A 27,534-nucleotide genomic window follows, 5' to 3' on the forward strand; every position below is an offset into this window, starting at 1 on the left:
AACTTCGGCCGTCATCTACCTTTTAAACTGACCCCACGGGCTCCCTCTGGAACACTGATAACGCGGGAGAGATGGAGCCGTTGTGGCTACAAGGGAGGCTGCTGAATTGACTGCACAAGTAACGAAAAATATACAGTGCCCATCCTCCCTCACTAAGCAGTGAGATGGTGACAGCTGTGGCAAAAGTAGATGGCACAACAGATTAGCAACAATTTGCAATGGTTTATCAACATAAGATTACACGGTACGTAACTTGAGTACGAAGGTGGTGCGTGGCAGTACAACTCACAATGTTATCCTGCACGGACACGTCTTTAAACCTGATATAGACTTAGATGCAGTCAACGATGACTAACATTAGTTGTTTGGCTGTGTCGGAGGCTACTGTAGAAGACTCGTCAGATATTCCTGATAGCATCCTGATTATTGTCTTTCAATACCGCCAAACTAACGAAATAACTGCTGAGTAATCCGTGTGACTGCCTGCATATACGATTGCCGGATAGGTGTCCATTTAGCACCTATGTCTATAGCGTAAGGCAGAAGCCAAAGGTACTCTGCATGACAAAATATGTAACGTACGCAGAAGGGGAGCAGGGCGCGAAATGAAACGTCGTGGGCTGATAGGATAGGTACTGTTTTTTATTGATTACAGTATCGGGACAGATATACAAATAATATGGCAATATGAGCTCGCTTGTCGGTATGACGTCGCTTCCCCCTGGCGTGGACTTCTTTAGTTGGGAAGGGTATCGTGAAGCCTTTTTATCCTCGCTTGAGGCAAGCTGGCCCACGACTATTGTTAACTGGTCTGGAGCGCCCTGGAAGTGGCACTGGGACAGGGTGGACGTCCTAGCTGGTCCCACACGTGTTCTGCTGAGGAGACATCTGGAGACCTCGCTCGCCTTGGGAGTACCTCAACATCACCAGACTGTCGATAAGCATGGGTGGGCGAGCAAGGTCCTGTTGAAATATGGCACCGAAGTAGCTCACATAAACGTCAAAACATGAGTACACAAGATGTCTGTGACGTAAAACTGTGCTCTCAAAGTTCGCTCTATCAACATACGTTGTGATCTGATGGTATACTCGATGGCTCCCCTCACCAAGACATCAGAGTAACGTCACTGTGCAGCTTCAAAACTATGCAAGAGTGTCACCTCTTCTCAAGTCGCCAACATATTTGCCAACGATAGTCATCTGGGCTAGTGAAGAATCAAGATTCATCGCTGAACTCATTGAGACGCTATGCATCAGTAGTCAATGCTTTCTGGTCACATTACTACTAAAAACCCAACAGCTCGTGTTGTGGTACTACTGTGGATTGTTGTCATACCAATGGGAAGTAATTCCCTCGTCTGGTTGCTGCTAGACTCTGACCTATGATGCGGGATGTCACATAATGATGGAGGCAGTCAATTTCTTGTTCTCGGATGGCAGGCTCGGGCGTGAAGGCGTTACGACGTGCTTGGTGGCCTGCACGGCGATCCCACCTTCTGGTGGCCAGACTGGTCGACAGGAAAGTTGGCGTCGAGAGTGCCTGCCCTCCCATGGCCATGCACTCGGCGTGAAGCCACTGTCACAGCTGAGTGGCCCACAGACCTGGATGTTATACAGATGACCCTGCCGACCACATGGAGACCTACAATCAAGCCCCTTTCAAAGTCTGCCAGATGCTGATTACGTTGTCTCTCAGAAGTATGTGACATTCCCATTTTATTCATAGTAGATCATTCAATATTTGACGCTGTTCACGCCTCCTATCTGTATTACAAAGCGAATATCCCGGAAGCCGACGTTAGATGCAGGCTGCTTTCCTAAGTGGTACCCGAGACAAGAAAAATTTGTTTCTCAGTATTCCGCGTAATTATTGACGGAATTTAAAGTGTAAAATTCTTTCGTATTCTACTCGTTAAGAGGTGTAATCTTACGATAAAAGTTGAAAACCATGAGACAAATATTGCAGAGAGAAATTGTGTGTTTGACTTGACGCAGTTTCACTAATGGTTCAAATGGCTCTGAGCACTATGGGACTTAACATCTGAGGTCATCAGTCCCCTAGAACTTAGAACTACTTCAACCTAACTAACCTAAGGACATCACACACATCCATGCCCGAGGCAGGATTCGAACCTGCGACCGCGGCGGACGCACGGTTCCAGACTGAAGCACCTAGAACCGCACGGCCACAGTGGCTGGCGCAGCTTCACTGACGGCGCGCAAATTCCCGGACTTTATTCATTCAGTACTTGAGAGTGAGAGCACTCAACGGCTAGCAACAAACTTTTCACAACATTTCAAACCCTTACGAAACATTTTATAGCCGCCAACCTACAGCAAAATGATGAAAGGAGAAAAAGTGTATTGCTTATTACGTTTCCGCTGTTTATTTGGTAAAGCTTCAGCATCAGACATCAGGTTTTAATTTATTGCTTCTTTACTATCGGCTCTATTGGCAAGACATATTGCAGACGGTATCGACATGTACGGCTGAATGTACGTGCAAAATTATATCGTTTGGAAAATCACAGTTCAGGAGATATCACGTCGCAAAGACTGGGATGCATGAAATAAGCGCCTTTGGTTGAAATGGAAAGCAAATTACCCAGAACAAATTCATCCAGTGGTTCATAGTGAGAGCAGTTAGCCAGCGTGCGAAATTTTTCTGAATTTGTGCGTATTCTGTAACTGAGACGGGACTTGGAATCAGCCAGATATTGACTTAGTCGGATGTGGGAAACCGCCTAAAAACCACATACAGGCTCGCCAGCACACCGACAGATGTCGTTAATCCACTGGCTGGATTCAATCTGACGCTGAGGCATCTCCCCAATACGGATGCGGCACTTTAACACGCATCAATAAGTGGTCGGGTTATCAGTGGCACAGTGTCCCACCCACAAAAAGCGGCAAAGACACGGGGGAAGGAGTTGCAGAGATGAAGAGGTAACTCAGCACTTCACACCGAATGAATAGGTTAATTAACTGTAAGAACTGAAATCGTCATAACTTCTGAACTGATTACGTTAGGACGTTCAAACTGCACGGTTGCCATGGGGCATGATGAGAAATAGTATACGTGTGCATGGTTTGGTTTAACGACGAAGCCCAGTTTCATTTGGTTCATTTGGTTTGTCGATAAGCAAAATTGGCGCCTTTGAGGGACTGAGAAGCCGCATTTCGCGATCGAAAAGTCACTTCGTCCTGAACGGGCGACTGTGTGGTGTGCAATGTCCATTCACGATGTAATCGGTGCGATATTCCTCGATGGCACAGCGACTCCAAACGCTTTTAGAAGATGATTTCATCACCATCACCCAAAGTGACTCTGATTTTGACAAGATGTGGTTCATGCAAGACAGAGTAAGACCCCACCGAAGCAGGAGAGTGTTTGGTGTCCTGAAGGTGCACTTTGGGAACCACATTCTGGCTCTGGGGTACCCAGAAGCCACTGGCATGGGCCTCGACTGGGTGCCATATTCTCCGGTTCTGAACACATGCGACTCCTTTTTGCGGAGCTACATTAGACAAGGTGTATAGCAATAACCCCAAAACCACTGCTGAGCTGAAAACAGCCATTCAGGGGGTCATCGGCCGCTCGATGTTCCGATACTTTAACGGGTCATGCAGAATTTCGCTATTCGTCTGCGCCACATCATCTCCAATAATGGCAGGCATATCGAATGTTTCATAACCTAAATCTAAATAGCTGAATATCTGTAGTGACGTTTTACATGTTGAGTGAATGAACGCCGTAGTTTGTAAATAGTTTACGTTTTTCCCATACAGTTCAATAACTGCCACCCTGTGTACTCTGACACAGGGGAAAGAACGATGTTGAATCAATTTCCTGAAACCACGCCAGACGAAAATGTTGGTGCCCGTTAAGTCTTACCAACCGTCCGGCTTTTTCCGGCCACGTCCGGGATTTCGATCCGTTTTTTAATGCCCGACCGCAATTTCGGTGTTTTAGAAAATATCCAGCTTCTTCGTAACTAACGTGCATGTCATCTACTGATGAATTTCAGTGTAGCGTAACCTGACTGAATTATAAACTGCACAGTTCTGGCCACATATTTTTTCACGATGTTCACTACCAGTGGTGTAACTATTGGAGAAACGTTGCATTCGTAGTCGATGAATAGGATACCTCGATTTGAGATATTGTAGTTTGTCTGGCACTATGAAGCAAAAGCACGTTAGTTGATACCTGGTTTGAAGCATGTCGACTTTTAAGTTAAACAGTAGTGATAGCAAAAGAAGGTAGTGCAGTGTGTGATAGTTACGATAATATGGGCTATAAGGCTGCTATGAACTTGGAAAGACATCTTAGCACAGAAAAAAAAAAGATAGAAAAATGAAACGAACCAGCTCCACCTCTGGCTCAGTGCTCGAATTTGTGAGTAAATAAACAGACGCTTGTGTCAGCAACGTTCAAGACACAGAAGGCTAGTATCATTCGTACAGATTTATGGATTGTTCAAGGAAATTAAATAAAAAAACTGTTTCCGAAATCTGAGATTGCACAAAATTTATCTTGTGGAGGAACTGAAACAGAAGTCATTATAAAAATGTCATTGCACCTCACAATGTAGATGAATGACAAACATGTATATTTTGGTCAGGGTACAGAAGCAAGTAATAATGGTAAACTGAAATTGTTCCCAACTGTAATTCAAAAATTTCCATTCTGCTCTCAAACGACACTAAAAGCTAAAGCATACTAGGAGTTGGATGCCTTGCACATATACATATTACATAACACCATCGAACATGGAATTTATTCCGTCCCTTTGGAATCTTTCGTTATGAAAGTGCTCTACTCTTTTCACGTGTATACAGTACCTCCAGAGGAACTGAGAGATTTCTCCGAATTTCTGTACATAAATTACCATCACATCCTAAGCCATTCTAGGTGTAGACAGCTATCCTTGTACCGAGCAACGGAGAGGATTCTGCAGTTGTGTCCCACACTTAAATCGTAATTTTTCTCCCAGGATTAGAAATCAGTGCCTATAACAATTAGAAGTTTTCTACAGAACAACTTTCCAGAGCAATAACGTCTGATTCTCTCCTCGACCACGCACGTTATTCATTGCAAAATGATGTGTGAAGGAAAGGGAAACAGTGCGTGAATTATTGGAAACGGTCATAATTTCTCTGAAAAACAGGCTTTACAATAATAAGAAAACATACCTCTCACAGTCATACAAGCTTTTAATTTCTTTTCAGAAGCTGGCTTGACAAACGAGCGCCAGGTGGACATGAAAAATGTGTCTAGTTTCTATGAAACTTGCACTAGATACTGGGAAAAAATATTGCAGCACATGGAAGAGTTCAAGTGCTTCAAATGGTTTAAACTCAAAGACTTAAAGGACCTTTGCTTTGAGGACATTCTTCTATGCCATCAGTACCTACATACGAAAGGCTTGAAAATAGATGATTCGAAACTGTTTAATCAGTTCTGCAACATCAAGAATTGTGTCAAATCTGCAGTGTCAGACGAAAACTTTAAACCAGAGCAACAGTGGTGTCCTTCGTTCAAAAAGTGTCAAAACGTCGAAACATTTTCTGAAGTTTTGCTATTTTTTCTTTGCAGTTGCTGGTATTAATGCATCTACTGAACGTGTGTTTTCTCTCAGCTGCTCAGTGGACGAAAGGGAGGAATCGTTTTTTTTTTTTTTTTTTTTTTTTTTTTTTGATCGATCGAGTCAAAGGAATTTTACTGGTCAAGTACAATTTCAAGGTTATGAGGAATTTTATAGCTATGTTCTTGAAGATAGTTTAGTTCTTCTTTCAATGGTACATTCTATTGAAAAATACACTTTCAAAACATACGGTAATATTAGAAAATTGAGTCCGTCCTGATGCAAAACAGCTTGTTATTCGTTTATTTTTTGCTCTCCCAAATTACTTTCGGTGACAAATATCACCATCATCAGTGTTTTTTTTTTAATCAAAAACATACAGAAAATTGCATGGTTATACAAACACAGTAGGACATTACCAAATTTTTTATATTCGCTTTTTGAAACATAGTTTTCTATGGACACTTTTATACTACCTTATTTATTGTATGTTACAGCATGTTTTAAGCAATTATTATTGCTGTCTGAGACATATTTTCTGTGCGCTTTTTTTCTGTTGCCGTTTTTTTTTCTTAGCGAACATCATGTCATCTGCAACCATGTGAGCGGCTGTTAGTAAACAAAATACTAAATGGTGAACTTCGTATGTCAACAATATATACTTGGGGTTGTGGTAGTGTTGCAGACACCAGTTATTTGGTGTGTACTGGGCTGTTACTTAGCTAAATAAAAACGTACTAAGTAAAAAAACCGGCAACGGAAAAAAGGCGCACAGAAAATATGTCGCTGACAGGACAATAATTGCTTAAAACATCCTGTAAAATACAATAAATAAGGTAGTGTAAAAGTATGCATAGAAAACTATATTTCAAAAAACAAATAGTAAAAACGTAATAATGTGCTACTGTGTTTGTACAGCCATGCTATTTTCTGTATGTTTTAGATTTAAAAAAAACCGCTGATGATGGTGATATTTGTCGCCGAATCTAGTTTGGGAGAATAAAGAAATAAACGAATAACAAGGTGTTTTGCATCAAGGCGGACTCTGTTTTCTAATATTACTGTTTTTCTTTGCAAACACAGACCAAATGGAAGAGTTTCAAGATAAAATCATTGTTCAAAACATAGACCATTGAGAAATACTGAAAAGTACTTTAGGGTGGTTGGACTGTATTTGTAACAATTAAATACCATTGTTTAATACCATAGTAGAGATTAAATATATTATTTTGTGCTCATATTAAGATTTGAGTGTGTTCATTGCCCCGCCTTGAAAAATATAAACAATTTATTTATTCTGAAATAATTTGTAAGGCTTTCTTGTAAACAAAAGTCTGGCTTTTTCTGAAGCACTATACTGATTTTGATAATTTTCAGTTGGTAACACTCTGCCAGGTCCAAGATATTTAATTATGCTCCCTTACACTAAAAGTCCATTGATTGAATCCTTGAATGTGTTATTACGTACCCGTTCTGTCAGGACACCGTTGAGGAAAAGCAGCTCTGTCTGCCTCATGATGACTGGGTGTTGTGTGATGTCCTTAGGTTAGTTAGGTTTAAGTAGTTCTAAGTTCTAGGGGACTGATGACCATAGATGTTGAGTCCCATAGTGCTCAGAGCCATTTGACCCATTTGAACCACCTCTGTCATGAGCGTTATTGCTTACCAGTGCGCCCCACTCAGCTCACCACTCACAACGTGGTGCTCCGCCAGTTGGCGGCATTCGCTTTGTCTCTGATGCGGCCCTCCAGCTCTTATCTTTGTGCTCACGCCGGAGGCAGCCGCTCCCACAGTGGTCAAAGGTAAATAAGGGCCCTGGAGCTTACACGGCCAACATCACGTCACTGGTAGGCAGAATTACGACTTTAAAGCCGACCAAAGCCGACCGCGAGGCAGCACTGTCTACGTTGTGAATTGCTAACTGAATGTGAACGGCGAAACACTGGCCGCGGTGTGGACGTACTGCCTCAATGTCAGCGATTTTCGAAAAATTGTGTTTTCACGGAAAGGCGTCGTGTGGAATTAATGGTCACATGAAATGAATGGTATTTTTCTGTGTTATTATTTTTTGTATATGCAACGTTGTTACTTCCATCGGCATTTTCTAAGCCAAAGTGCAGCTCCTACTTCAGTGTAACAATGATAACCTATCCCTTGCGATCCACTTCCTCCCAGAAGTTTAAATCGCAACCCCTCACGCACAAAATTGGCTGCACCTTTCACTTCCATAGTTTCACTGTCCCACGCAAACAGCTGCTGTGTGTCCACCTCCACCGCCCCAGATGCAGTACGCCCTGTGTCGAGTGTTCACTCACATCTCTGAACAGCTTCAACAAATAACTCCGACTGCCCTTTCCGTAATACACCTGAACGCTAAAGTCAGATACTTCCAGAAAAACTCCCATTTCATCAGCTGTCTAAGAATTCAAATTCAATCCCACTCCAATCCTGTTCTGCAGTCTCTGTGCAATCTCACAACTAGCAATCCACGACTGAGCGAGATGGTGGAGCGGTTAAGACGCTGGCCAGCCACACACTGAGGGCGGCGATTGTTTAAACTTTCATCCAGCCATCCTCATCTACATTATCAGTGTTTCCCGAAATAGCGTAACGTGAATACTAGTACGGGTCCATTGAAAAGGACATAGCCGATATCCTGTTCTATGCATTCCTTATCCGACCTTGTACTGTCTTTAGTAACATATTCACCCATCTTCCAAATACTCTTCCACACCCATTTAGATTAACGTTAATTACGTAAACGTATTCCTCAACTGACAAATCTCCGTTTCCCCTTCTCATGTTCAAAAATGGTTCAAATGGGTCTGAGCACTATGGGACTCAACATCTGAGGTCATCAGTCCCCTAGAACGTAGAACTACTTATACCTAACTAACCTAAGGACATCACACACATTCATGCTCGAGGCAGGGTTCGTACCTGCGACCGTAGCGGTCACGCCTTGTCATGTATCACTCCACAAGTGGTTGCTGCAAACCACTTTGTGTTAGGTACTGCTTTCGTCTTTACTTTTTTTCCGTGAAGTATTTCTTTATCACTGACTGGCGCTCAATCGAGTAGTTTTCAACTCTGCTCCCAGCTCATTTTGACTTGTCGCAAATTAAACGAGGATAGAGAGAGGTAACTGTATCTTCTCTTCTCCTGGTAGCCGTGGATAGAGAGGACGCAGAAAAGGCACGCTCGTGAGTTTGCACCATTATTGAGGGTAGATTATGAATTTAAAAATTCTGTATTGGGGACTACGTTATTTCAGATTACCGCTAAATTATTTTGTATTTTGCCAAGATGGAGAAAGAATACTGCGCGAGCGAGCAGTCACAAGGTATTTTCGGTCAGTCTCAGCAGTAGTAGTAGCAGATAGAAAGAAATATGAGACCCTCCTCCGCCCAAAGAACTCGTCAGCTCATTACCTGTACCTTATGTTCATTTTCCTCTCCACAACTCCAATCCGTTCAACGGTTTACCCAGAACTGTTGATTAAGTTCCAGTAGATTACTTTCGGTAGAACCACAGGAGGTGCAATGTCAACAATCCAACAGCATAAATATACCCGGTTGACGGACACTGCATCTCGTAATTGGCAGAACAACAAGCCAAGCATTCTCGCTCAAACCGTTAAAATGCGATAAAAAGTATTTCAAAAACTGGAGGCGCAATTTTCTTAGCAATCATCAAGGAAACTAATCTCTAAAATTACGCCCTGCTAATGTGGGGACTCAGTGAACTGATTAAAATATAGCGGCATGGAACAGCTCATTGTAAAGCTCCGGATAATTTGATCCCTGTGGCTTTTGATATTAGATTACTGCACTGCTAATACACTGTGAACGTTTTTAACGTCTCCACACTGCATCATTAGATGTGTTTGCACTTCGACGACGAATAACGGAGGAACGTACAACAAAGCTACTTCTCTTTTGGAAAGGTCTGAGCTGGTTTTGACATTCTACAGCGCTGTAGAACTTGGGTGAGATCGTTTCGGTTACTTACTTTGGGGAAGGTTAGGTGAATTGGTTAGTTTATTTCGAGACTGCTGCTAAATTTACTTGCAGTTTCTCTACAACACCGCGTTCAGACTTGAGATAGTATGGAATTCCGAAAATGAACGCTCACTATAGTGACGAATGTTAAAAGAGGAGCCTGGTAGTGAGATGTGGCACTATGAGATTTCTAGGACAGATTGCGTTCATTTAGTGGAGTTGTTTAATCAAAAACGGATATCGAATTCTAGGCAGAGGAGAGAATTCCTGCCCAAGATCACTATGATTAATATCTTTGAAGCCCGCATCTCGTGGTCGTGCGGTAGCGTTCTCGCTTCCCACGCCCGGGTTCCCGGGTTCAATTCCCGGCGGGGTCAGGGATTTTCTCTGCCTCGTGATGGCTGGGTGTTGTGTGCTGTCCTTAGGTTAGTTAGGTTTAAGTAGTTCTAAGTTCTAGGGGACTGATGACCATAGATGTTAAGTCCCATAGTGCTCAGAGCCATTTGAACCAATATCTTTGAACACATCAAACGAGCTTTGGTTAAGTCCCAACTAATGAGACACATTAATTTTCGATGAGTAAGAATGGTAAATAATGCATCTACAAATGTCTGTCGAATGTGTAATTATCGTGTTGGATCAGAGAAGAAATAGAGCTTTCACATGAATCTAATTCGTCAAACTATACACAATAAACGCGCAAGATCCGACCTGCCGTACGACGATCGTGATTCTGTTGTCATTATTTTGTTTACAAGTGTTACCAATTTATAAAACTATTAACAAGTGCTTGGAAATTTTCCTGCATTGACTATTTTTTATGGGGAGGGGGAAAGGTATAACCATTAAAAATGGAATTTCGAAGGCAAACTGCAAATTTATTACTCAAAGTATCTTACGTTTAGGTAGAAATGACATGAAAGCCAGTTATTCTAATTCATTATATCATCTCATATATAATCTGATCTGTCTGGATATCATCCCAGCAGTTTCATCCCTCTCGATAAGAATAAGGTCAAGTAATTCGACGAGAGAAGGACGTGCGGGAACTTGACCTTTGCGGAACGAAGTTTACAATAATGCTTGCAAAGAACTGGAAATAGTAAGCATGCTGACTACATCGATCGAAGAACTCGGTTAAAAGAAAAAAGTGGCCTCCATCCACACTTGTACGTAAGCTTACAGAAAATCATTGACACAGTTCTGGGATTAATGGCAAGCAAATTTATTACTACTGTCGCGAACACAGATATTTATCATTGAACTCTACTATAACAACAGATTAACCACTCGCCACGTTATCTCACGAACAAGCACAAAGCAACAAGATTGTGTCTCTGGAAAAATGCATTTAGCACACTAAAGACAAGTGAGAAACGTCACTGGAGGAAAGACTGTTCAAAATAATCGCGAAAGGAGTTACTTAGTGTGGGTAAAATTAAATAACGGACAAAGCACGAGCCCAAGATCAAAGCGGCTCAGAAGTAAGTGAATTTCACACGCAGAAAATAAGAATATACGCAAATAATTTATAAGAGAACAAGAAAATGCGGATGCTTTCAAGTTTACTGATATCATAACTGAAACACATCGCAACTTAATCCAGTTCTGTGTCCACTAGGAGCATACCTGATTATCGACCACGGGCTGGAACACGACTCCCCAACACATGGTCAAACACTGTTACTTGTTGAGAGTGGAGGCCAATTTTTTTAGGAGAGGGAGATGATGTCCGCTTCACTAGTCAATGAGGGTGAGCTGAAAGACGCGACAGCAATTTGATATTTTAGCAGACGACTCGGGCGAGGTGATTCGCTAAAGTTGCTTCAACGATGGTACTGCTACTTTGGAGGATAAGCAAATCTTTGCTTTCTAAAAAGCAAGAAAAGCGCTTACCCATGCTTTCAAACTAAAAGGTCAAGGTGGGGGAAGGAGACCAGGAAGACTGCGGTATTTCACCTCCTTACATGATCAATGAACATAATTAATTTGATCGATTAGATTGACGTATTTCTGTCATTTGGGAATCAGTTTATTAGCCATACAGATTGATGATACTGGGCACCTTCACACTGAAAGCTGTCGTGTTGCTCGCTTACTAAACCATTTTTTTCGTTGGTCAGGATAGCAATAGAATCTGAGGAAGCGGTGGACTGTCAGTAGTAGGGTGGTGGAGAGGGGAGAGAGTTGGGAGTTTTTCTCAGCAGCCGAAGGCAGAATTTTACAGCCCACCGCAAAGCTGTCCTGCGGAGCGACCCAGCGAGAGTCGCCTGCCGTTGTTAGGGGAGCGAACGAAAGTTGAAAAAGGGCAGTAAAGATAGCTATCTAACAAGAATCGCCTGCAATTATTTGAGACCCCTCTCCACGCAGCCGCCCGACAGTCACTGGTTAAGAATTCTTCCCACGCAGAAAGTACAGCACTTTCCTGCCGCTATATCTAGGAGGCCTTTTGGTCGGTTAAGCCCTTCAGGCTTGCTTTAAACTGTTTGGGAAGATTCTAGAACGTTTTATCCTAATTACTGTTCGTTGGCCAGTAGTTTCATGTCTAGCAAGAGTGGGAAGATATCAGGTTGTCATCAATGTCGTCATTGGCAGTGTCGCGAGTCCTCATTAGTGATATGATGTTTGCTTATATCAAGGCAGAAGGTCTCTACACTCTCTAGTGGCTGCCCAGCCGACACACATCGCTGGAGAGTGTGTAATTTGTTTGAGACACTACTGGCAAAACGTCCAGTGATCGCTCTCAGGCTTCGTCTGCGAAAAGTGCCGATTGTGCCACTTGAAGCAGAATCATTTTGTTTCTCTGTGATCAGAGGAACAAATCGGTGCGTCTCCACGGAGCTTTAGACATTCCGAAGTGCGCACATCTGAACGCTCACTTGGGTCAGGTGTATGCTTCTGGCAAGTGTGCAAGCAGATCATCTTGAGTCGTGAATGTAGCCGGCCGGAGTGACCGAGCGGTTCTAGACGCCACAGTCTGGAACCGCGCGACCGCTACGGTCGCAGGTTCGAATCCTGCCTCGGGCATGGATGTGTGTAATCTCCTTAGGTTAGTTAGGTTTTCGTAGTTCTAAGTTCTAGGGGACTCATGACCTCAGAAGTTAAGTCCCATAGTGCTCAGAGCCACTGGAACCATTCGTGAATGTACTCTGTATACGAGTAACTTTGGATGTAGGATTTTGCTTACACAACAACACATCGTCTGTGTAGTTAAATTCACATCTGCATTTCATACTTCATCTGCAAGACGATCGTGCCTTGCCTCAGATCGACACTGCAGACATGCTCTTCACTCTACTATTTATGGTGAAATTGAGAGGCACCCACGTGCCTTGCTCATACTGTGGCATCAAGCAGTCAGGCCTGCAAGATGAGTGGTCTGCCAATCGAGTGGATTCATTCTTATTTACCGAATAACATGAACTCTCGTACTCACAATTAAGTCACTAATCAACCTCCTGTATGAGTAATACGCAACGGAAACGCACATCTGACTATCAGTAATTTACAGAACTTTGACTGTTCACTACGCACTGGCAATACCACATTTTCTTTTTTCTTTTATTTAACGGCTTTTATCAACACGTGGCCACCGCACTGAATATGAATGGCGCACACATTATAAATTCGGGACATAATGACAACATACAATTCGAAGGAAAAGTCCACCAATCTTTTTCTTTTCACTAACTTATTTATTCCGATAAATTCTATAACCTAAATACACAAATTCTATAACCTACAACAATAACACATGAGAAATTCTGCGCAGTGGGCATGGCTTTACATTGGTGATTCTCTACCTTATGGTCTCGTAATAATTTAACGCTACAGTGCACTTTCTGGATAGGATGGTGGATCTTTTATTATACCTCACACATCGACTCTCACAATCATCATCACGAAACTTTCCTCCAGATTGAGAGATACTGAAGGAACAAGCATAACCCACCAATCTTTTGAAACTACCTTGTTACTCTCCCATGCAAACCACACATATCCAAATTACATGACATACACCACACTACAACATGGAATACAATACAATAAATAGTCACAACACTATCACTTTCAGCTTTCCCACTTCAATTAGTATTTATCCCAGTTTCACACGACACTGCCCCACTTTGTAATTCTACTTTCCGACTATGAACTCTGGAGATATATGCACGTCTTCCTGTGCAATGCAAGCCAAGTGGCGTTGCTGGATAGACGGCCGACTCACCTTACTTCTCTCTCAGAGTTTGAATCTAGCGTCACACAGAATCATATCACGCAAAGTAATATTAAGAACATATTCATCACACACGCGAGTCCTCAACTGATACTATGGACGAGTACTTCTCTGTATCCTTTGTCTCATACACAGATTGAGACTCACACAGTACTCACCACGTGGAAGTACTCGTCTCTAATTTCAAGTCCTGCACACGCCATTTCTTAAATATTTCAGCTTATGGTACACACGCTATTTCTTAAATATTTCAACTTATTGTACACACGCTAGTAATTCAGCTTAACTTAAGCGCACGGAAGTATTTCAACTTATTGCTACACGTGGTTTCATTGTGACCGTTGGTCACTTCCGAAGATTACTACGATCCCATTAATATTACCTGCCTGACATTTAATTCTCCCCACAAAAGTTCCTGAAATAGAGAAATTATTATTTCATACTACTCTTAAATATTCCACATGCATACCATGTCTCCACTCTTTCGTCTTTACGGAGCACACCCAAGACGGGTCTTAACAGCACTAGATCCAGCGGCAGAGTGCTGAAACATGGCCGTTCTTCAGGTCCTCTCGCACCTCTGTCGAAGTGGGGGAGCACCTTGCTACCGTATTGGTCAGCCACATTTCAGGCGCTCAAAGCTCATGTAAATTTCATCTCTTTGGTCCCACCAAAGGTGGCCAAAGGATCGTCTCAAAGATGATCATATATTCACATTCACTATCTGCGGTTAGCAGACGACCATACATTCATTCATTTCACAGATCTCACTAAACTGGATGTAGGGATTTATTTTGAGGTAGTGCACATGTGATCAATTAAATAAATAAATTGTCATTATTTCCCACACTGGTATCCGGCTTTGCTGTATTAATTGAAATTGATTTATTTTACAAAAAAAATGAGTTGTTCTGACAAAAATAATGAAGTATGTTGTACCTATTTTCAATGTCAGGCCCTTTCAAAATATGGAACTGCAACGGTAAATATATTGAGTTCCACTACATTGTTCTTTGAGCTCTGTGTTGTCGCCGCCAATCAGGATGGAAAGAAAGAGGCTACACAGTATTAACCATTTAAGTGTCCCCGTCGTGATAATGGAGATCGCGATTCTTGCATAGAAGATAGTTGTTGTGCCAACATTTAACTTAGTGTTAGTGTACATATCTTATTTCGCAGTTTAATTAATTATTTTGTAATATGTATGATGATAACATCTTACTAGTCTGATCTAACTAGCATTAATAAGAACATTAATCAGTCAAGATCAATTAAATAATTTGTGTCTAATGTTTCAGGGTGATCAGCTACAATTGGGCTTGGCAAATGATAAGGATTAAGGTCATGACCAACCCCAGTGTTACAACCATTATGGCTACATGAGAGAGACGCTGTGTTAAAAATAAACAAATAAAAACAAAATACATGTCCCCATTCTCTCTCCAGTATCAATGTGATAGCGACATAGCAAATTAAGAACGAAAGGGTCATGCCTTCGCAAAATTAAGAATGAAATAAAAAGTTAAGGAATAAATCATGAAAGGAGTGTCTTTCAGCATTTTGGATCCAATGTCCTGCAGAGTCAATGGCATCGTCCTTTACTAACTTATAAACGATCTGCTGTCTTCTTAAAGTTGTGTACTGAGAATTTACTACTCCGATTACTAAGTGTGAAATTCACGTGTGTTGTATTGCCTTCTAAATAGGCTGCATTCCTTCAATAACAATACATTTGTTTATCGATGCACTTCTTTATAAATTGATTGCGCTTTATTTGTTACTTGTACGTGATACAGACCCATTCTACTATGCCCCAATATTGCTTTCGCTTGGATGTTTCTAATCACAGCCCGTAAATATTCGTATTCTTTGTTATCTTTATGTGATACAGTGTGCCCTGCAATGCCGCCATCTTACTTTCACATGTTTGATTCTAATCACGCCCCGTTAATATTATTATTCTTTGTTACCTGTATGTGGTACAATCCAGCGCCGCTATGCCGCCATGTTGTTTTCAGCTGGCTGATTCTAATCACGTCCTGAAAATATTCTTATTCTTTCTTACTTGGTTGTGATAAAGTCCCACGTTGCTTCACGACAATATTTTCACTTGCTTGATTCTAATCATGTCCCTTAAATATTTTTGTACATAAGAGGGAACTTGAAGAATTAATTTTCCAACTACGAAATGTCAGAAATAAGTTTTCTCTCTTACCTCGAAACTAGGTTTGAGGTAGGTCAACGACTGTGGTCCTGGCGATCAGTGTTTACTAAATATGCTGCGGACTGATCTGACACCCTGCTGAGATGTTAGATGGGAAAGAAACTCGTAAATTTTGTGTAAATTTTGATAGTTCGTTTTACTCTTTCATGCTGACAGTCAATGAATACATGCTTGAGGGGACATTCTTATTACTCAGTGATCGATGTTCAGTTGATAGCTAAGAAAAGTTCCATTTCATCTGCACTTCAGTTGTGTAAGTGTGTGTGTGTGTGTGTGTGTGTGTGTGTGTGTGTGTGTCTGTGGAGGGGGCGCCAGGGGGAGGACAATTTTGTTAATCATGGGGGGATAGAATGGGTTTCCAATTTCGTTCTGGAGCTTCAAGATACACACTTCACTTATAGCTTAACATTTCAGAGCTTCTGTTTCACTGCTCATTGCAGCAGCTCACTTTGTAACACAATGCGTAAGTTACAGGTTCTAAAGATGAGCCAGTAAACCCCAGATTCTTTACAGACTCGAATTTCCATATGTATAAGGACATAAAACGCCTGGTAACCTTACAAATGGGTTATTGGTTTAAGTATGTAAGCAGTGGTCCTAACCTGTGGTCACTGGTGCTCTTGTGCACGATTCTCACCGACACTTCTTCCACAGAGCCATCTCTTTCTCTTAACAGTTACTCTTCAGGGAGATGCCAATTTCTCATTGTTTACTTCATTATTTTGTTAGGAAGCCGAAACATAAACTGACATTATTCTCAGCAATATTCCGTCACATATTTTTAAAACAATTCTTGCCATTAATTCGTTGATCCATACGAAATGAACAACTTCAACGTAAAACTCTCAGTGAAACTGATAAATATGATACAAACTCTAAAACATTCTGGTCTGTGTTATTCTGTATTTTTGTGAGATACATCACTCGAATGCCGTTGTGTGTGACCAGCATTCTTTCCAGTACCGCTGAGGCAACCCTTACTGGGCCACTTTTTAACGTTTACAATTTTCTGTTCGACTAGTGTATGTTTGGTGCTTAACGTACAGCAGTTTATATTTCCTGTATAGTGTACGGCAGATGAAGTTAACCTTTTACGACCCATAACACTTTACGTGGGATAAGCTACGTGTACCGCGACGTTCACTCGAAAGAGGACGCACGTGACCTGTGTTCCTAGCTCAGTGTCACTGCTCCATTAGCTCACCGCTTGCAGTACGCTGTCAGCCAGATCGAGATACCGATGGCACATAGTCTACCAGACAGAGAGATTTGAAGCATTACGCCCAGATAGTTAAACCACTCGTCAGATTTAAATTTTAGATGGTTTCGTAATTCGCTTAAGACCAGTTCCGGAGAGGCTTGCTCGAAAAGGGTACATCTGATTCCACTCTTCCATTCTTAACGAACCTGAGCTTGCTTATTGTTCCTTCTGAAGTCTTCAACGGATATTGAATCGTTTCCTGTAATAAGGTCCTCACTGTGCTGTTACTATAATTTCCACCAAAATGCATACCTTAAAAGTTATAAGCACTTGTTCATTAGAAGAGTTGTGTTTCAAAGTAGCGAAGATGAACAGTGCTCATATCTCTTAAGTTATGCGTTTTAGAGCACATGTTTACTGGGAATTTCTTCGTTTTTTGCTCCATATTACCACTTCCAAGAGCGTGGAAAGCAAAGGGCTTGCGCAGAAGAGACCCCTTACGCAATGTCGAAGAAGGGCACACGGTTCTTAAGGTATGCGTTTTAAAGCCTATGTTTACTTAACTTTATTGTTTCGAATGATTATTCTTGCCATATGCCTAAATATTGACCATTACATCTGAAACACCCTGTACAAAGAAATGCCAGTTGCCCGAGGGAAGATATAACTTCAAGTGTAGAGAAAGCAATAGAACAGTAAATATGATAACAGGTAGTAACTTCATTGGCCTCCAAAGGTGTTGAACGCATAGCTAAAGAAATACTGGGAGGAAGGAATGAGGTAGTGATTAGAATACTGTTTTCCATTTCAATACAACTAAAGTCCGACCCACGTCCAACCACTCGCGATTTCCAAGACGTTCTACAAGGCAGTTCCACCACATAGCATTTTGACGATTTCCTCGACAATAATCGACCAATGGAAGTAGTGCGCCTGCCGACGTAACCGAGCGGTTCTAGGCACTACAGTCTGGAACCGCGCGACCTCTACGGTCACAGGTTCTAATCTTGCCTCAGGCATGGATGTGTGTGATGTCCTTAGTTAGGTTTGAGTAGTTCTAAGTTCCAGGGGATTGATGACCTCAGAAGTCAATTCCCATAGTGCTCAGAGCCATTTTTTTGGATTAGAGTCACGTTTCTAGTGTCCATTCTGCAAACGAAGTCGTAAATGTGTCAACAATGGTCCACGAGCTCATGTATTGTTGTCCAGTTTGAGCGTATTTAGATCTGCACGGGTGCCGCAAACTGGTGTACGTAGTTGGTTTTAAAACGAATCATATAGATTCTACCTCGGTGTTCTTTGCGTATTACCTATTAAATTCAACACTTTTATCTGTAAAGGGGATAAATACTATGTATTTTCTCTTCAGTTTTAGGTACGATGCATAACCGTGACTGTCGTACCGTTATTTGTTTACCAACCTCCGCAGCCGACGTATGCATCGCATCGTTTTACTGTTGTGCTCTTCTCAGCGATACCCTTTTCGTATGTTGCTGGTGGGACACACTATCACACGAAGAACTTGGCCGGCAAGGAGATGGGAGATGAGGTGGTGATGGAAAGTTTGAAATAGTCAGATTCTACATCAGTATTCAAGATGAGATTCCAAAGGCCTCCACAGAATCTTACAATGCGAGGGTGTGATCGAAAGGCTATCCTGAAACGTATAACCCGTGTGTGGAAGCCTAAGCGTCTGTCCAATCCATTCCGATATACAAAGAAGGAGAGTTCAGTTTTAGTATAATTACGTTTGTAATAAGGAATAGACACCTTATATCTTGGACCAGTCGCCTTAATGTGACCACAGCCTGTGTTCGACGCCAACGTCAATAACCACTCACAGACTGAAGATGGCAACACAAGCGGTGAAGGTTATATAAAATGTGTGTATGTGTGTGTGTGGGGGGGGGGGGGGGGCACGCGAAAATAATGCAGTCGTTGTCGTAATGTGGAAGCGGAAGGATTTGTCTGACGTCCAAATGGGTACGATCAGGGTCTTTCGGACCGAGGGGGGAAACATTTTCGAAGTGACTGAGTTTATAAACTGTTCACAAGCTGCATTGGTAAAAGTGTATGGTGCGTGGCAAAACAGCTAAATTCAAAATTGGTGCTGAGAAATCTGTGGCGTACCATACGCCATAGACGACAGGGCTGAACGACGGCTGAGGAGTTGCGTGCGGTGGAACCGACGTGCAACTCCCTAGCTGCTGACCGCCCAGGTGGACCAAGTGGCTACCAGCAGTGTCTCCTCAACCACCGTTCAGAGAACTTTGCAGCTCGTGACCTCCGCAGCAGGCTCTGTTTCTTGCACTCGTGCTGAATGCTGTTTATCAGCGACGAAAGCTGGAACGGTGGTTGCGCAACTGGATGTCCACAGAATGGCAACAGACGGCCTTTTCGAATGACTCACGTTTTATGCCCCTTCCTATTGAAAGCAAACACTCTGCTACAGTCATCAAAAGCGTCCAGGCTAGGGGAGGGAGTGTCGGAATCTGTGGAACGTTTCTGTGGCACTTTATGCATGATCTCGTTATTCCGAAGGCACAGTGGATCAACAGAAGCGTGAAGCTATTCTTGGGGAAGTTTGTTTTTCCCCGGCACGATAGCAAAGGAACGAGTTACAGAGCTCACAGTAAAGTTTTCTTGGACCGAAGAGCATCAGAATGGTTTTACCTTACTGCCCTGGCCACCAGGTTTCGCGCTTTGGATCCTCAATCGAGAAACCTATTGCCACGGTGCCGTATTCGCATGGCTTCAGATGTCTGTCGATACCATCGAGAAACTCGCAGATTCTCTTACTACGGCTCCTGCAGCGTTCCGCGCCTCGGAAGGTGAGTCATTCAGGTTTTGGAGACGTGGTCACAGTCGTGAGACTAGACAATGTAATACTTCTCACATATAAGGGAAACTTCAGTCTATGGGTACAGGAGTGTGTACATGAAAGTACAGAATTCCTTAAAAACCACCTGCACTTCAGACGTGCTGGAAGGAGCAGTGTGAATACGGGGATCCCAAAATGCTATAGAAAGGGAGAAAGCTGCGTCCATTAGATAACTAAAGAAGAGGCTGAGCAGCGTGCCCGTAGTGAGATGTTACCACATAGTGGAAGATTTAGTGGGCCAGCAGCCAGCCGTAGTTACTCAGGTTGAGTGAAAACTATTGCCGGCCGCTGTGGCCGAGCGGTTCTAAGCGCTTCAGTCTGGAACCGCGCTGCTGCTATGGTCGCAGGTTCGAATCATGCCTCGGGCATGGATGTGTGTGCTCTTCTTAGGCTACTTAGGTTTAAGTAGTTCTACGTCTAGGGGACTGATGACCTCAGAAGTTAAGTCCCATAGTGCTCAGAGCCAGAACCATTTCAATCATTTGATTTTGAAAACTATCTTCTGTTCAATGCAACGAACACGCAAACTGTAATTTGTCTCAAGGTTGGTTGGTTGGTTGTTTTTGGGGAAGGAGACCAGACAGCGAGTCATTGGTCTCATCGGATTAGGGAAGGACGGGGAAGGAAGTCGGCCGCGCCCTTTCAGAGGAACCATCCCGGCAATTGCCTGAAGTGATTTAGGGAAATCACGGAAGACCTAAATCAGGATGGCCGGACGCGGGATTGAAGCGTCGTCCTCCCGAATGCGAGTCCATCCTCCCGAATGCGAGTCCAGTGTCTAACCACTGCGGCACCTAACTCGGTTTGTCTCAAGGAAGCAGGGGTCAGGAGCAGGATGCAATCGCATCGTAATTATTCGGCTGTGAGGCTGGGTGGCTGTCCTCTGGTTTTTTTCTGATCTGACAAATGTCCAGTGTACAGCGAGCTTTTGAACACAAGAAACTGGCTGAGGACCAACTGCTGGCTGAGGAGGTAATGTCCAAGAATACCTGCTGGGAGACCACAGGTAACGTTTCGCGTTCGCAGAGGTTTCACATCCTTCCTTGACTCAGTCAGCCGAAACACAATCCTATCCCTATTACCAGACCAACCTGAGATAATTAACTGAATTGAACGATTGCCGCCATCTTCAGCAAATACACTCCTGGAAATTGAAATAAGAACACCGTGAATTCATTGTCCCAGGAAGGGGAAACTTTATTGACACATTCCTGGGGTCAGATACATCACATGATCACACTGACAGAACCACAGGCACATAGACACAGGCAACAGAGCATGCACAATGTCGACACTAGTACAGTGTATATCCACCTTTCGCAGCAATGCAGGCTGCTATTCTCCCATGGAGACGATCGTAGAGATGCTGGATGTAGTCCTGTGGAACGGCTTGCCATGCCATTTCCACCTGGCGCCTCAGTTGGACCAGCGTTCGTGCTGGACGTGCAGACCGCGTGAGACGACGCTTCATCCAGTCCCAAACATGCTCAATGGGGGACAGATCCGGAGATCTTGCTGGCCAGGGTAGTTGACTTACACCTTCTAGAGCACGTTGGGTGGCTCGGGATACATGCGGACGTGCATCGTCCTGTTGGAACAGCAAGTTCCCTTGCCGGTCTAGGAATGGTAGAACGATGGGTTCGATGACGGTTTGGATGTACCGTGCACTATTCAGTGTCCCCTCGACGATCACCAGTGGTGTACGGCCAGTGTATGTGATCGCTCCCCACACCATGATGCCGGGTGTTGGCCCTGTGTGCCTCGGTCGTATGCAGTCCTGATTGTGGCGCTCACCTGCACGGCGCCAAACACGCATACGACCATCATTGGCACCAAGGCAGAAGCGACTCTCATCGCTGAAGACGACACGTCTCCATTCGTCCCTCCATTCACGCCTGTCGCGACACCACTGGAGGCGGGCTGCACGATGTTGGGGCGTGAGCGGAAGACGGCCTAACGGTGTGCGGGACCGTAGCCCAGCTTCATGGGGACGGTTGCGCATGGTCCTCGCCGATACCCCAGGAGCAACAGTGTCCCTAATTTGCTGGGAAGTGGCGGTGCGGTCCCCTACGGCACTGCGTAGGATCCTACGGTCTTGGCGTGCATCCGTGCGTCGCTGCGGTCCGGTCCCAGGTCGACGGGCACGTGCACCTTCCGCCGACCACTGGCGACAACATCGATGTACTGTGGAGACCTCACGCCCCACGTGTTGAGCAATTCGGCGGTACGTCCACCCGGCCTCCCGCATGCCCACTATACGCCCTCGCTCGAAGTCCGTCAACTGCACATACGGTTCACGTCCACGCTGTCGCGGCATGCTACCAGTGTTAAAGACTGCGATGGAGCTCCGTATGCCACGGCAAACTGGCTGACACTGACGGCGGCGGTGCACAAATGCTGCGCAGCTAGCGCCATTCGACGGCCAACACCGCGGTTCCTGGTGTGTCCGCTGTGCCGTGCGTGTGATCATTGCTTGTACAGCCCTCTCGCAGTGTCCGGAGCAAGTATGGTGGGTCTGACACACCGGTGTCAATGTGTTCTTTTTTCCATTTCCAGGAGTGTAATTAAATCCTATTAAAACGATAGCATCTGTAATGTGATTCGGGAAGACTGTTCGCCATTAGGTGACGAATCTATTACAGTCTTTCTTCTGTCTAAATATTTAATAAGGGTTTAAACAACATTTAAAGTTTAGTAAATTTCTTTTTGAAATACGTAGGCCGATAATAAATTTAGCAACGAATTATTCATTAAGAATGTGTCCGGAATCCACAGTGATTAATTATTCGGTGTCTCTTTCACAGTTAAGGGCCTTTCGCGGGAGCACATGTAAGCGTCATGAAACACGACCATTCTGGTTGGTGTTGCATTGTTACAAAAGTCCGGTAACATCACTGGCGTCTTCCATCACTTCCGAAACTGTGTATCGCCATGTCAGAAACACAATTTGTTACACCCCCCTAGCCCAGTGAAATATGGAGGATGCTGCTGCGTTGAACAGGGCTGCATTATTATCAGAGGCAGCTCAAACAAACCTGGTGATACAATTTTAAAAGGTGGCTCATTTTACTAGGCCTAATCCGCGAAGAACAGCTCATATTTGCAAAGAAGTCGTATGGTATGAAATTTTTTCTGGAAAACCAAGCACTGCAGTTGAAAGAACTGATTTACTCCACAACAGAGCTGCGGAAGCGGTAGTGGTGTGCAGTATGGATATTCTCCAAGACATCTTTCTGAGTGTGCCTGCAGACTAAAAGAGTATGAGAGAGTGGGGAGTTAATATCAAACAAATGTACCAATCAGATTTAGTAGGTCATCGTCATTTAACAAGCAAAAGTTCTCCGCTTGTAACAATATGAAGAAGCTTGCAGTATTTCTGCCTTTGGCGCCATTGTCCCGTGTATAGAAACATTGGCGTTGTTACTGTCCAGGGCATTGTCCGCAGCTCGTGGTCGTGCGGTAGCGTTCTCGCTTCCCACGCCCGAGTTCCCGGGTTCGATTCCCGGTGGGGTCAGGGATTTTCTCTGCCTCGTGATGACTGGGTGTTGTGTGCTGTCCTTAGGTTTGTTAGGTTTAAGTAGTTCTAGGGGACTGATGACCATAGATGTTAAGTCCCATAGTGCTCAGAGCCATTTTAACCATTTTTTGTCCAGGGCATTCAATTTACCTCGTCAGCTGATACTGAACTAAAGGGAAAGACACCCTCTCAGAGCATCTAGATACGTTACAAACGTTGACAGACAGCGTAGACTCTGTCACAAGGCCAGTAAAATAGAAGGACGATTATTACAACTATGTATCCAGCTCAGTGACTTAAAACTTAATGTCGCGTTCTGCGGAGCCCGGTTAAGCCACAGCCCACATATCTAGCCATAATGCTAGATCGCTCGATTGGAAACACCTCAGACTCATCGGTCAAGGATCTAACACTACAGTGCACGTGCCCATAAACACTCCCTGAGCGCAGGCGTGGGCTACATACGTATCCCAACAATAAATTTTTAATTACAAAGTTGGACATAATTTAAAGAAAATACCTGGCATAAATACCATTCATCTTCATTGTTACCGCCTTACACCTAAAAGTAACCAAATTAACTTTTTGGCTACCGTAAACAAGGAAATAAAAAACTATTTAAAACATCAGTGTTCAAACACCGGTTTGATGATGTTCACATAATTTTTAATTCAAAAATAATACTTACTAGTTTCCTGATTTCTGATCATCTAATGGAACAAATAATCAATTTTTAATGCTCATATTTATTTGATTGGCATACTTTCAGGGCGCTGGACAGCTTAATGATCGCTGCAAATGCGTCTCGTACGTCTGCTACGTTATTTACGCATGCTGCAGTCGCGAGCTCTGCTACAACAAGAACAGCGGCCAACCATGAATACGTCTAACAGGGTGCATGGGTTGCTCTGAAAATCAGAGAACTAGTCTGCCTTTCAGTCTGATAGCTCTGGGTATGTTTTGCTGCGATATTCGACGCTCAGTAGCCGGCCGGAGTGGCCGAGCGGTTCTAGGCGCTACAGTCTGGAACCGCGCGACCTCTACTGTCGCAGGTTCGAATCCTGCCTCGGGCATGGATTTGTGCGATGTCCTTAGGTTAGTTAAAGTAGTTCTAAGTCTAGGGGACTGATGACCTGAGCAGTTGAGTCCCATAGTGCTCAGAGCCATTTTGAACTACTTTATTACGCTTCGGTTCATAACTGACTAGCGTGCAATCAGGTTGCAAACCGAAAAAGGATTCGTTTATTTCTCGGGTTTTGTGTTGTTTTCAACAGTTCAGGTATCTCTGGTTTATTCTTTCTTGGTGTTCCTATGGCCGTAATCTTGTGACTCAACAGTTTTTTGCATGTCAACTAGTAAACCAGTTTTCCATACTGATATTGCATCCCAGATCACATAATGGACTCAAAATTCGATGGACAATATCACGCATTTTATTTGATTATTTAAATGGTTCCTCTGGTTGCATGCCAACGTAGATCTCAAAACTGTAGGGATGTGGATACTTGTCGCCCACCACCAGAATGATCTTTATACCGAACTTTGCTGGTTTGTTTCGCATGTACATCACGAAACCGCAACGTCCCCTTCAAAGTGACTAACTACTCACGGTCGTAAGATTTTCGCTTGGAGTGTAATATCTCTTACAGTTCTGAAGCATTATGTTAGTAATGTGGCGTGTTGCAGTCAGTCGCTCGTTTGCTTGACGAGCCTAGCTGTTTCTTACATCATCAAAGCGGAGAGTTCTCTGTAGAAATCTGAATCTTCTCTCTGACATAGCTTTATATACTAACTCAATGCCAGAACCTTTCGAATTATACCAAAATACCTTTAGATATCTTCGCCCTGCACGGCAAGTTCCAATTACTAATAAAATGCCTATAAGTGCCATGGTTTCAATGAGGTCAGTATGATATGCCTCACTGCCTTGTCGCGTCCCAGCACAGTTTTGTAGTGCAATAGGAATGTTGACGACAATCTGAGGGTCGTTGGAGTGTCCACCTTTGTTGTCGGAGATGAGAGGGAGAAAGCTGTCCGAGGTGGAACTGGATGGTTATTGGATGCAGTGGCAATATTTTAGGATTAATTGCGTCGATAGGAATGCTGAAGAGTTCATTATTTATTTAAGTAATTCATTTATTATCTCCTTTATAATTCATAAAAGAGGTGCCAGTTCCTAACCCCTTATTTAATAAATGTCAGACTCAATTTATTCTTATCAACAGGCAGCTCACCTAAGCTTACAAGAGACAATTACTATTCCGTAAATTGTTCTTGTTAGTTACGAATGTAGATATGCTGTCTATTCCTTGAGACAAAGAGAGATCGTCTACGTTCAAAGCTATTCCACAGAATATATAATGATTACTAGTCTTGGAGTTGATGTGCGTGCCACCAGATCTGATCACAAACTTCTCGCTGAGAATATTGCTTCTGCTGCTGTTGCCTGGCGTAGCTACACGGTGGCTCCTCAAAGCGGCCACTCGCTAGTCGATCATACTCTGATTCCTCTCCCAGGATCTCTCGATTATATCCCGTTCTAAGTCGCGGCTGACTTTCTATAATATCCGTTCAGGGTACTTCCATTAGCCGACTCCTTCGTCGTGTAAACACTTTAATATTCGATTTCTCTTATAGGTTTCTACTCGATGTTACCGCTTACGTATACTGGAAAGCTTCCCTTAGCGTCAGGCTTTGTGCCCCTTGGCGCAGTGTCAAATAGATCCATCACGTGTTTAATCCGTGATCCGAGTTGCTACTTCATGTCCCTACTTTACGTAACACATGGTAAACTTCTGCTGACGTCTCACTGCTGTTGAAATAGTGTGTTAATGTGCGTGTATTGATCTTACGCGTCTTATCTCTCTTCCCTTCACAAATATCCTCCACTATGGTTTCCCAATTCTTAAACTCTGATACTTCAAATTTCATGAAGATACAGTTGTTCTCCTTTCATTTGACCTGACAAGTATTGCTTATTAAATTTTTTTCTTGGGACTGACAGTCTCCTTAATATTTGCTTTTTATGGTGCCAATGTAAATGTTTGTCGAATCAACGATAATGTACCAAACACCATCATCGAAAAATAGCAGAAATGGTTAAAACCTGTTGCGTCTGGTGGGCGTGCCGAAATGTTGTGAGATCTGGTTCGTAAATTTGGTGGTGGGAATTTCCATCTCTGGCCCTTACAGGATTGAAAGATAACCAACGCGGACGAAGGCATATTTTTATCAGCAGCGTCTTTCACATTTTCCTGTTCCGTATCAAACTTCTGAGGAGACACAGACGTCTCATTTTCTTCCACGAGCCCTTCTTACTCCTCACTTTCGCTCAAAGCGTCACCATCTTCGTCATCCTCCAGCAACCATCTTTGAATTTGTTCAAAAAAATGGCTCTGAGCACTATGGGACTCAACTGCTGAGGTCATTAGTCCCCTAGAACTTAGAACTAGTTAAACCTAACTAACCTAAGGACATCACAAACATCCATGCCCGAGGCAGGATTCGAACCTGCGACCGTAGCCGTCTTGCGGTTCCAGACTGCAGCGCCTTTAACCGCACGGCCACTTCGGCCGGCCAATCTGTTCACTCGTCGTATTTATATAGCCTGCCATCTAAAAATACAATAAGAAATGATTCTACCTGCAAAAATACTATGAAATGCGCAATGCGTTTGTTGTATTTATTACAGTAATTGTATCACATTTACATCAGTTCACAATAACCTTTGCCATCAGAAGTTTACCTTCCACGAACGGTTGCGGGGGGTTACAGGCGCAGCCCACAGGCTTCAACGAAAATTTATTATCACGTCTTTGGCCGAGGGAGTGGGCACGTTACCAGCGAGAACTGGGGTTCATACCTGAGGAATACACGAAACGGCGTCAT

This window comes from Schistocerca serialis, chromosome 4, assembly GCF_023864345.2.
Source record: "Schistocerca serialis cubense isolate TAMUIC-IGC-003099 chromosome 4, iqSchSeri2.2, whole genome shotgun sequence".
Taxonomy (NCBI): Eukaryota; Metazoa; Arthropoda; class Insecta; order Orthoptera; family Acrididae; genus Schistocerca; species Schistocerca serialis.